A 10,131-nucleotide genomic window follows, 5' to 3' on the forward strand; every position below is an offset into this window, starting at 1 on the left:
TTTTTGGTTTTAAATATATATATATTTGGCTTTTCCTCTAGATGTTGGGCTTTACCTCTAGATTTGGGGTTTTACATCTAGATGTTTGCCTTCACCTCTGTAAGTTGGGCTTTACCTGCAGACATTGGGCTGTAGGACTAGATGATGGGCTTTACCTCCAGACGTTGGGCTTTACCTCTAGATATCTGGCTTTACCTCTAGATGTTGGGATTTACCTCTAGCTATTGGTCTTTACCTCTAGATTTTGATCTTTAGATCTAGAAGTTGTGCTTTTCATCTAGATTTTGGGCTTTACGTCTAGATATTGGGCTTTACCTCTAGATTTTGGGTTTTATATCTATATATTTGGCTTTTCCTCTAGATGTTGGGCTTTACCCCTAGATATCTGGATTTACCTGTAGATGTTGGGCTTTACCTCTAGATTTTGGGTTTTCCATCTGGATTTTTGGCTTCCCTTTAGAATCTGGGCTTTACCTCCAGACGTTGGGCTTTACCACTAGATGTTGGGTTTTACCTCTAGATGTTGGTCTTTAGGTCTAGATATTGGACTTTACCTCTAGATGTAGGGTTTTACATCTAGATGTTTTGCTTTACATTTAGATGTTGGTCTTTATCTCTTGATGTTGGGTTATACCTCTATATGTTGTGCTTCACCTCTAGATGTTAGGCTTTACCTCTAGATGTTTGGATTACATCTAGATGTTTTGCTTTACATTTAGATGTTCGGCTTTATCTCTAGATTTTGGGTTTTAAATCTATATATTTGGCTTTTCCTCTAGATGTTGGGCTTTACCGTCAGATATCTGGCTTTACGTCTAGATGTTGGGCTTTACCTCTAGAAGTTGGGCTTTAACTCTAGACTTTGGGCTTTACCTCAAGACGTTCGGCTTTAACTCTAGCTGTTGGGCTTTACCTCTAGATTTTGGGCCTTACCTCTAGAAGTTGGGGGTTATATCTATATGGTTGGATTTAACTGTAGATGTCAGGCCTTAACACTTGATTTTGGAATTCACTTCTAGATGTTAGGCTTTACATCTAGATTCTGGGCTTTCCCTCTAGATGTTGGGCTTTAACTCTAGATTTTGGGCTTTACTCGAAAGGATGCGCTTTAACTCTAGATATTCGGCTTTACCTCTAGAAGTTGGGTTGTACATCTAGATGTTTGGCTTTAACTGTAGGTGTCGGCCTTTAACACTAGATATTGGAATTCACCTCTAGATCTTAGTCTTTACCTCTACATGTTGGGCTTTACCTCTAGAGTATTTGGCTTTAGATCTAGCAATTGGGCTTTACATCTAGATTTGAGGCTTTACCTCTAGATGTTGGGCTTTACCTCCAGATTTTGGATTTTAAATCTATATATCTGGCTTTATCTCTAGATTTTGGGCTCTAACTTTAGGTATTGGTGTTTACCTCTAGATTTTGGACTTTAACTCTGGAAGTTGGGCTTTACCTCTAGATGTTGGGATTGAACTCTAGAATTTGGGTTTGAAATCTATATATTTTGCTTTTCCTCTAGATGTTGGGCTTTACCTCTAGATATCTGGCTTTACCTCTAGATCTTGGGTTTTACCTCTAGATATTGGTCTTTACCTCTAGATTTTGGGTGTTAGATCTAGAATTTGGGCTTTACATCTAGATTTTGGGCTTTAGATCTAGAAGTTGGGCTTTACATCTAGATTTTGGGCTTTAGGTCTAGATATTGGGCTTTACCTCTAGATTCTGGGTTTTAAATCTATATATTTGGCTTTTCCTCTAGATGTTGGGCTTTACCTCTAGATTTTGGGTTTTACATCTAGATGTTTGCCTTCACCTCTGTAAGATGTGCTTTACCTGCAGACATTGGGCTGTAGGACTAGATGATGGGCTTTACCTCTAGAAGTTGGGCTTTACATCTAGATTTTGGGCTTTACCTCTAAATGATGCGCTTAAACACTAAATATTGGGCCTTACCTCTAGATGTTGGGCTTTAGATTTAGAAGTTGGGCTTTACAGCTATATTTTGGGCTTTAGATCTAGAAGTTGGGCTTTACATCTAGATTTTGGGCTTTACGTCTAGATATTGGGCTTCACCTCTAGAGTTTGGGGTTTAGATCTATATATCTGGCTTTATATCTAGATGTTGGGCTTTACCTCTACATTTTGGGCTCTACCTCTAGGTATTGGTATTTACATTTAGATTTTTGACTTTAAATCTGGAAGTTGAGCTTTACATCTAGACTTTGGGATTTACCTCTAGATGTTGGGATTGAACTCTAGAATTTGGGTTTGAAATCTATATATTTTGCTTTTCCTCTAGATGTTGGGCTTTACCTCTAGATATCTGGCTTTACCTCTAGATGTTGGGTTTTACCTCTAGATATTGGTCTTTATCTCTGGATTTTGGGCGTTAGATCTAGAATTTGGGCTTTACATCTAGATTTTGGGCTTTAGATCAAGAAGCTGGGCTTTACATCCAGATTTTGGCCTTTACGTCTTGATATTGGGCTTTACCTCTAGATTTTGGGTTTTAAATCTATATATTTGGCTTTTCCTCTAGATGTTGGCCTTTAACCCTAGATATCTGGCTTTACCTCTAGATGTTGGGCTTTACCTCTAGATTTTGGGTTTTAAATATATATATATTTGGCTTTTCCTCTAGATGTTGGCCTTTAACCCTAGATATCTGGCTTTACCTCTAGATGTTGGGCTTTACCTCTAGGTTTTGGGTTTTAAATATATATATATTTGGCTTTTCCTCTAGATGTTGGGCTTTACCTCTAGATTTGGGGTTTTACATCTAGATGTTTGCCTTCACCTCTGTAAGTTGGGATTTACCTGCAGACATTGGGCTATAGGACTAGATGATGGGCTTTACCTCCAGACGTTGGGCTTTACCTCTAGATACCTGGCTTTACCTCTAGATGTTGGGATTTACCTCTAGCTATTGGTCTTTACCTCTAGATGTTGGGCTTTAGATCTAGAAGTTGTGCTTTTCATCTAGATTTTGGGCTTTACGTCTAGATATTGGGCTTTACCTCTAGATTTTGGGTTTTATATCGATATATTTGGCTTTTCCTCTAGATGTTGGGCTTTACCCCTAGATATCTGGATTTACCTGTAGATGTTGGGCTTTACCTCTAGATTTTGGGTTTTCCATCTGGATTTTTGGCTTCTCTCTAGAATCTGGGCTTTACCTCCAGACGTTGGGCTTTACCACTAGATGTTGGGTTTTACCTCTAGATGTTGGTCTTTAGGTCTAGATATTGGACTTTACCTCTAGATGTAGGGGTTTACATCTAGATGTTTTGCTTTACATTTAGATGTTGGTCTTTATCTCTAGATGTTGGGTTATACCTCTATATGTTGTGCTTCACCTCTAGATGTTAGGCTTTACCTCTAGATGTTTGGATTACAACTAGATGTTTTGCTTTACATTTAGATGTTCGGCTTTATCTCTAGATTTTGGGTTTTAAATCTATATATTTGGCTTTTCCTCTAGATGTTGGGTTTACCGTCAGATATCTGGCTTTACGTCTAGATGTTGGGCTTTACCTCTAGAAGTTGGGCTTTACCTCAAGACGTTCGGCTTTAACTCTAGCTGTTGGGCTTTACCTCTAGATTTTGGGCCTTACCTCTAGAAGTTGGGGGTTATATCTATATGGTTGGATTTAACTGTAGATGTCAGGCCTTAACACTTGATTTTGGAATTCACCTCTAGATGTTAGGCTTTACATCTAGATTCTGGGCTTTCCCTCTAGATGTTGGGCTTTAACTCTAGATTTTGGGCTTTACTCTAAAGGATGCGCTTTAACTCTAGATATTCGGCTTTACCTCTAGAAGTTGGGTTGTACATCTAGATGTTTGGCTTTAACTGTAGGTGTCGGCCTTTAACACTAGATATTGGAATTCACCTCTAGATCTTAGTCTTTACCTCTACATGTTGGGCTTTACCTCTAGAGTATTTGGCTTTAGATCTAGCAATTGGGCTTTACATCTAGATTTGGGGCTTTACCTCTAGATGTTGGGCTTTACCTCCAGATTTTGGATTTTAAATCTATATATCTGGCTTTATCTCTAGATGTTGGGCTTTATCTCTAGATTTTGGGCTCTAACTTTAGGTATTGGTGTTTACCTCTAGATTTTGGACTTTAACTCTGGAAGTTGGGCTTTACCTCTAGATGTTGGGATTGAACTCTAGAATTTGGGTTTGAAATCTATATATTTTGCTTTTCCTCTAGATGTTGGGCTTTACCTCTAGATATCTGGCTTTACCTCTAGATGTTGGGTTTTACCTCTAGATATTGGTCTTTACCTCTAGATTTTGGGTGTTAGATCTAGAATTTGGGCTTTACATCTAGATTTTGGGCTTTAGATCTAGAAGTTGGGCTTTACATCTAGATTTTGGGCTTTAGGTCTAGATATTGGGCTTTACCTCTAGATTCTGGGTTTTAAATCTATATATTTGGCTTTTCCTCTAGATGTTGGGCTTTACCTCTAGATTTTGGGTTTTACATCTAGATGTTTGCCTTCACCTCTGTAAGATGTGCTTTACCTGCAGACATTGGGCTGTAGGACTAGATGATGGGCTTTACCTCTAGAAGTTGGGCTTTACATCTAGATTTTGGGCTTTACCTCTAAATGATGCGCTTAAACTCTAAATATTGGGCTTTACCTCTAGATGTTGGGCTTTAGATTTAGAAGTTGGGCTTTACAGCTATATTTTGGGCTTTAGATCTAGAAGTTGGGCTTTACATCTAGATTTTGGGCTTTACGTCTAGATATTGGGCTTCACCTCTAGATTTTGGGGTTTAGATCTATATATCTGGCTTTATCTCTAGATGTTGGGCTTTAACTCTACATTTTGGGCTCTACCTCTAGGTATTGGTATTTACATTTAGATTTTTGACTTTAAATCTGGAAGTTGAGCTTTACATCTAGACTTTGGGATTTACCTCTAGATGTTGGGATTGAACTCTAGAATTTGGGTTTGAAATCTATATATTTTGCTTTTCCTCTAGATGTTGGGCTTTACCTCTAGATATCTGGCTTTACCTCTAGATGTTGGGTTTTACCTCTAGATATTGGTCTTTATCTCTAGATTTTGGGCGTTAGATCTAGAATTTGGGCTTTACATCTAGATTTTGGGCTTTAGATCAAGAAGCTGGGCTTTACATCTAGATTTTGGCCTTTACGTCTTGATATTGGGCTTTACCTCTAGATTTTGGGTTTTAAATCTATATATTTGGCTTTTCCTCTAGATGTTGGCCTTTAACCCTAGATATCTGGCTTTACCTCTAGATGTTGGGCTTTACCTCTAGATTTTGGGTTTTAAATATATATATATTTGGCTTTTCCTCTAGATGTTGGCCTTTAACCCTAGATATCTGGCTTTACCTCTAGATGTTGGGCTTTACCTCTAGGTTTTGGGTTTTAAATATATATATATTTGGCTTTTCCTCTAGATGTTGGGCTTTACCTCTAGATTTGGGGTTTTACATCTAGATGTTTGCCTTCACCTCTGTAAGTTGGGCTTTACCTGCAGACATTGGGCTATAGGACTAGATGATGGGCTTTACCTCCAGACGTTGGTCTTTACCTCTAGATATCTGGCTTTACCTCTAGATGTTGGGATTTACCTCTAGCTATTGGTCTTTACCTCTAGATGTTGGGCTTTAGATCTAGAAGTTGTGCTTTTCATCTAGATTTTGGGCTTTACGTCTAGATATTGGGCTTTACCTCTAGATTTTGGGTTTTATATCGATATATTTGGCTTTTCCTCTAGATGTTGGGCTTTACCCCTAGATATCTGGATTTACCTGTAGATGTTGGGCTTTACCTCTAGATTTTGGGTTTTCCATCTGGATTTTTGGCTTCTCTCTAGAATCTGGGCTTTACCTCCAGACGTTGGGCTTTACCACTAGATGTTGGGTTTTACCTCTAGATGTTGGTCTTTAGGTCTAGATATTGGACTTTACCTCTAGATGTAGGGGTTTACATCTAGATGTTTTGCTTTACATTTAGATGTTGGTCTTTATCTCTAGATGTTGGGTTATACCTCTATATGTTGTGCTTCACCTCTAGATGTTAGGCTTTACCTCTAGATGTTTGGATTACAACTAGATGTTTTGCTTTACATTTAGATGTTCGGCTTTATCTCTAGATTTTGGGTTTTAAATCTATATATTTGGCTTTTCCTCTAGATGTTGGGTTTACCGTCAGATATCTGGCTTTACGTCTAGATGTTGGGCTTTACCTCTAGAAGTTGGGCTTTACCTCAAGACGTTCAGCTTTAACTCTAGCTGTTGGGCTTTACCTCTAGATTTTGGGCCTTACCTCTAGAAGTTGGGGGTTATATCTATATGGTTGGATTTAACTGTAGATGTCAGGCCTTAACACTTGATTTTGGAATTCACCTCTAGATGTTAGGCTTTACATCTAGATTCTGGGCTTTCCCTCTAGATGTTGGGCTTTAACTCTAGATTTTGGGCTTTACTCGAAAGGATGCGCTTTAACTCTAGATATTCGGCTTTACCTCTAGAAGTTGGGTTGTACATCTAGATGTTTGGCTTTAACTGTAGGTGTCGGCCTTTAACACTAGATATTGGAATTCACCTCTAGATCTTAGTCTTTACCTCTACATGTTGGGCTTTACCTCTAGAGTATTTGGCTTTAGATCTAGCAATTGGGCTTTACATCTAGATTTGGGGCTTTACCTCTAGATGTTGGGCTTTACCTCCAGATTTTGGATTTTAAATCTATATATCTGGCTTTATCTCTAGATGTTGGGCTTTATCTCTAGATTTTGGGCTCTAACTTTAGGTATTGGTGTTTACCTCTAGATTTTGGACTTTAACTCTGGAAGTTGGGCTTTACCTCTAGATGTTGGGATTGAACTCTAGAATTTGGGTTTGAAATCTATATATTTTGCTTTTCCTCTAGATGTTGGGCTTTACCTCTAGATATCTGGCTTTACCTCTAGATGTTGGGTTTTACCTCTAGATATTGGTCTTTACCTCTAGATTTTGGGTGTTAGATCTAGAATTTGGGCTTTACATCTAGATTTTGGGCTTTAGATCTAGAAGTTGGGCTTTACATCTAGATTTTGGGCTTTAGGTCTAGATATTGGGCTTTACCTCTAGATTCTGGGTTTTACATCTAGATGTTTGCCTTCACCTCTGTAAGATGTGCTTTACCTGCAGACATTGGGCTGTAGGACTAGATGATGGGCTTTACCTCTAGAAGTTGGGCTTTACATCTAGATTTTGGGCTTTACCTCTAAATGATGCGCTTAAACTCTAAATATTGGGCTTTACCTCTAGATGTTGGGCTTTAGATTTAGAAGTTGGGCTTTACAGCTATATTTTGGGCTTTAGATCTAGAAGTTGGGCTTTACATCTAGATTTTGGGCTTTACGTCTAGATATTGGGCTTCACCTCTAGATTTTGGGGTTTAGATCTATATATCTGGCTTTATCTCTAGATGTTGGGCTTTACCTCTACATTTTGGGCTCTACCTCTAGGTATTGGTATTTACATTTAGATTTTTGACTTTAAATCTGGAAGTTGAGCTTTACATCTAGACTTTCGGATTTACCTCTAGATGTTGGGATTGAACTCTAGAATTTGGGTTTGAAATCTATATATTTTGCTTTTCCTCTAGATGTTGGGCTTTACCTCTAGATATCTGGCTTTACCTCTAGATGTTGGGTTTTACCTCTAGATATTGGTCTTTATCTCTAGATTTTGGGCGTTAGATCTAGAATTTGGGCTTTACATCTAGATTTTGGGCTTTAGATCAAGAAGCTGGGCTTTACATCTAGATTTTGGCCTTTACGTCTTGATATTGGGCTTTACCTCTAGATTTTGGGTTTTAAATCTATATATTTGGCTTTTCCTCTAGATGTTGGGCTTTACCCCTAGATATTTGGCTTTTCCTCTAGATGTTGGGCTTTACCCCTAGATTTTGGGTTTTAAATATATATATATTTGGCTTTTCCTCTAGATGTTGGGCTTTACCTCTAGATTTGGGGTTTTACATCTAGATGTTTGCCTTCACCTCTGTAAGTTGGGCTTTACCTGCAGACATTGGGCTATAGGACTAGATGATGGGCTTTACCTCCAGACGTTGGGCTTCACCTCTAGATATCTGGCTTTACCTCTAGATGTTGGGATTTACCTCTAGCTATTGGTCTTTACCTCTAGATGTTGGGCTTTAGATCTGGAAGTTGTGCTTTTCATCTAGATTTTGGGCTTTACGTCTAGATATTGGGCTTTACCTCTAGATTTTGGGTTTTATATCTATATATTTGGCTTTTCCTCTAGATGTTGGGCTTTACCCCTAGATTTTGGGTTTTCCATCTGGATTTTTGGCTTCTCTCTAGAATCTGGGCTTTACCTCCAGACGTTGGGCTTTACCACTAGATGTTGGGTTTTACCTCTAGATGTTGGTCTTTAGGTCTAGATATTGGACTTTACCTCTAGATGTAGGGTTTTACATCTAGATGTTTTGCTTTCCATTTAGATGTTGGTCTTTATCTCTAGATGTTGGGTTATACCTCTATATGTTGTGCTTCACCTCTAGATGTTAGGCTTTACCTCTAGATGTTTGGATTACATCTAGATGTTTTGCTTTACATTTAGATGTTCGGCTTTATCTCTAGATTTTGGGATTTAAATCTATATATTTGGCTTTTCCTCTAGATGTTGGGTTTACCGTCAGATATCTGGCTTTACGTCTAGATGTTGGGCTTTACCTCTAGAAGTTGGGCTTTACCTCAAGACGTTCAGCTTTAACTCTAGCTGTTGGGCTTTACCTCTAGATTTTGGGCCTTACCTCTAGAAGTTGGGGGTTATATCTATATGGTTGGATTTAACTGTAGATGTCAGGCCTTAACACTTGATTTTGGAATTCACCTCTAGATGTTAGGCTTTACATCTAGATTCTGGGCTTTCCCTCTAGATGTTGGGCTTTAACTCTAGATTTTGGGCTTTACTCGAAAGGATGCGCTTTAACTCTAGATATTCGGCTTTACCTCTAGAAGTTGGGTTGTACATCTAGATGTTTGGCTTTAACTGTAGGTGTCGGCCTTTAACACTAGATATTGGAATTCACCTCTAGATCTTAGTCTTTACCTCTACATGTTGGGCTTTACCTCTAGAGTATTTGGCTTTAGATCTAGCAATTGGGCTTTACATCTAGATTTGGGGCTTTACCTCTAGATGTTGGGCTTTACCTCCAGATTTTGGATTTTAAATCTATATATCTGGCTTTATCTCTAGATGTTGGGCTTTATCTCTAGATTTTGGGCTCTAACTTTAGGTATTGGTGTTTACCTCTAGATTTTGGACTTTAACTCTGGAAGTTGGGCTTTACCTCTAGATGTTGGGATTGAACTCTAGAATTTGGGTTTGAAATCTATATATTTTGCTTTTCCTCTAGATGTTGGGCTTTACCTCTAGATATCTGGCTTTACCTCTAGATGTTGGGTTTTACCTCTAGATATTGGTCTTTACCTCTAGATTTTGGGTGTTAGATCTAGAATTTGGGCTTTACATCTAGATTTTGGGCTTTAGATCTAGAAGTTGGGCTTTACATCTAGATTTTGGGCTTTAGGTCTAGATATTGGGCTTTACCTCTAGATTCTGGGTTTTACATCTAGATGTTTGCCTTCACCTCTGTAAGATGTGCTTTACCTGCAGACATTGGGCTGTAGGACTAGATGATGGGCTTTACCTCTAGAAGTTGGGCTTTACATCTAGATTTTGGGCTTTACCTCTAAATGATGCGCTTAAACTCTAAATATTGGGCTTTACCTCTAGATGTTGGGCTTTAGATTTAGAAGTTGGGCTTTACAGCTATATTTTGGGCTTTAGATCTAGAAGTTGGGCTTTACATCTAGATTTTGGGCTTTACGTCTAGATATTGGGCTTCACCTCTAGATTTTGGGGTTTAGATCTATATATCTGGCTTTATCTCTAGATGTTGGGCTTTACCTCTACATTTTGGGCTCTACCTCTAGGTATTGGTATTTACATTTAGATTTTTGACTTTAAATCTGGAAGTTGAGCTTTACATCTAGACTTTCGGATTTACCTCTAGATGTTGGGATTGAACTCTAGAATTTGGGTTTGAAATCTATATATTTTGCTT

Source organism: Leptosomus discolor, unplaced genomic scaffold (assembly GCF_034619465.1).
Source record: "Leptosomus discolor isolate bLepDis1 unplaced genomic scaffold, bLepDis1.hap2 HAP2_SCAFFOLD_33, whole genome shotgun sequence".
Lineage (NCBI taxonomy): Eukaryota > Metazoa > Chordata > Aves > Leptosomiformes > Leptosomidae > Leptosomus > Leptosomus discolor.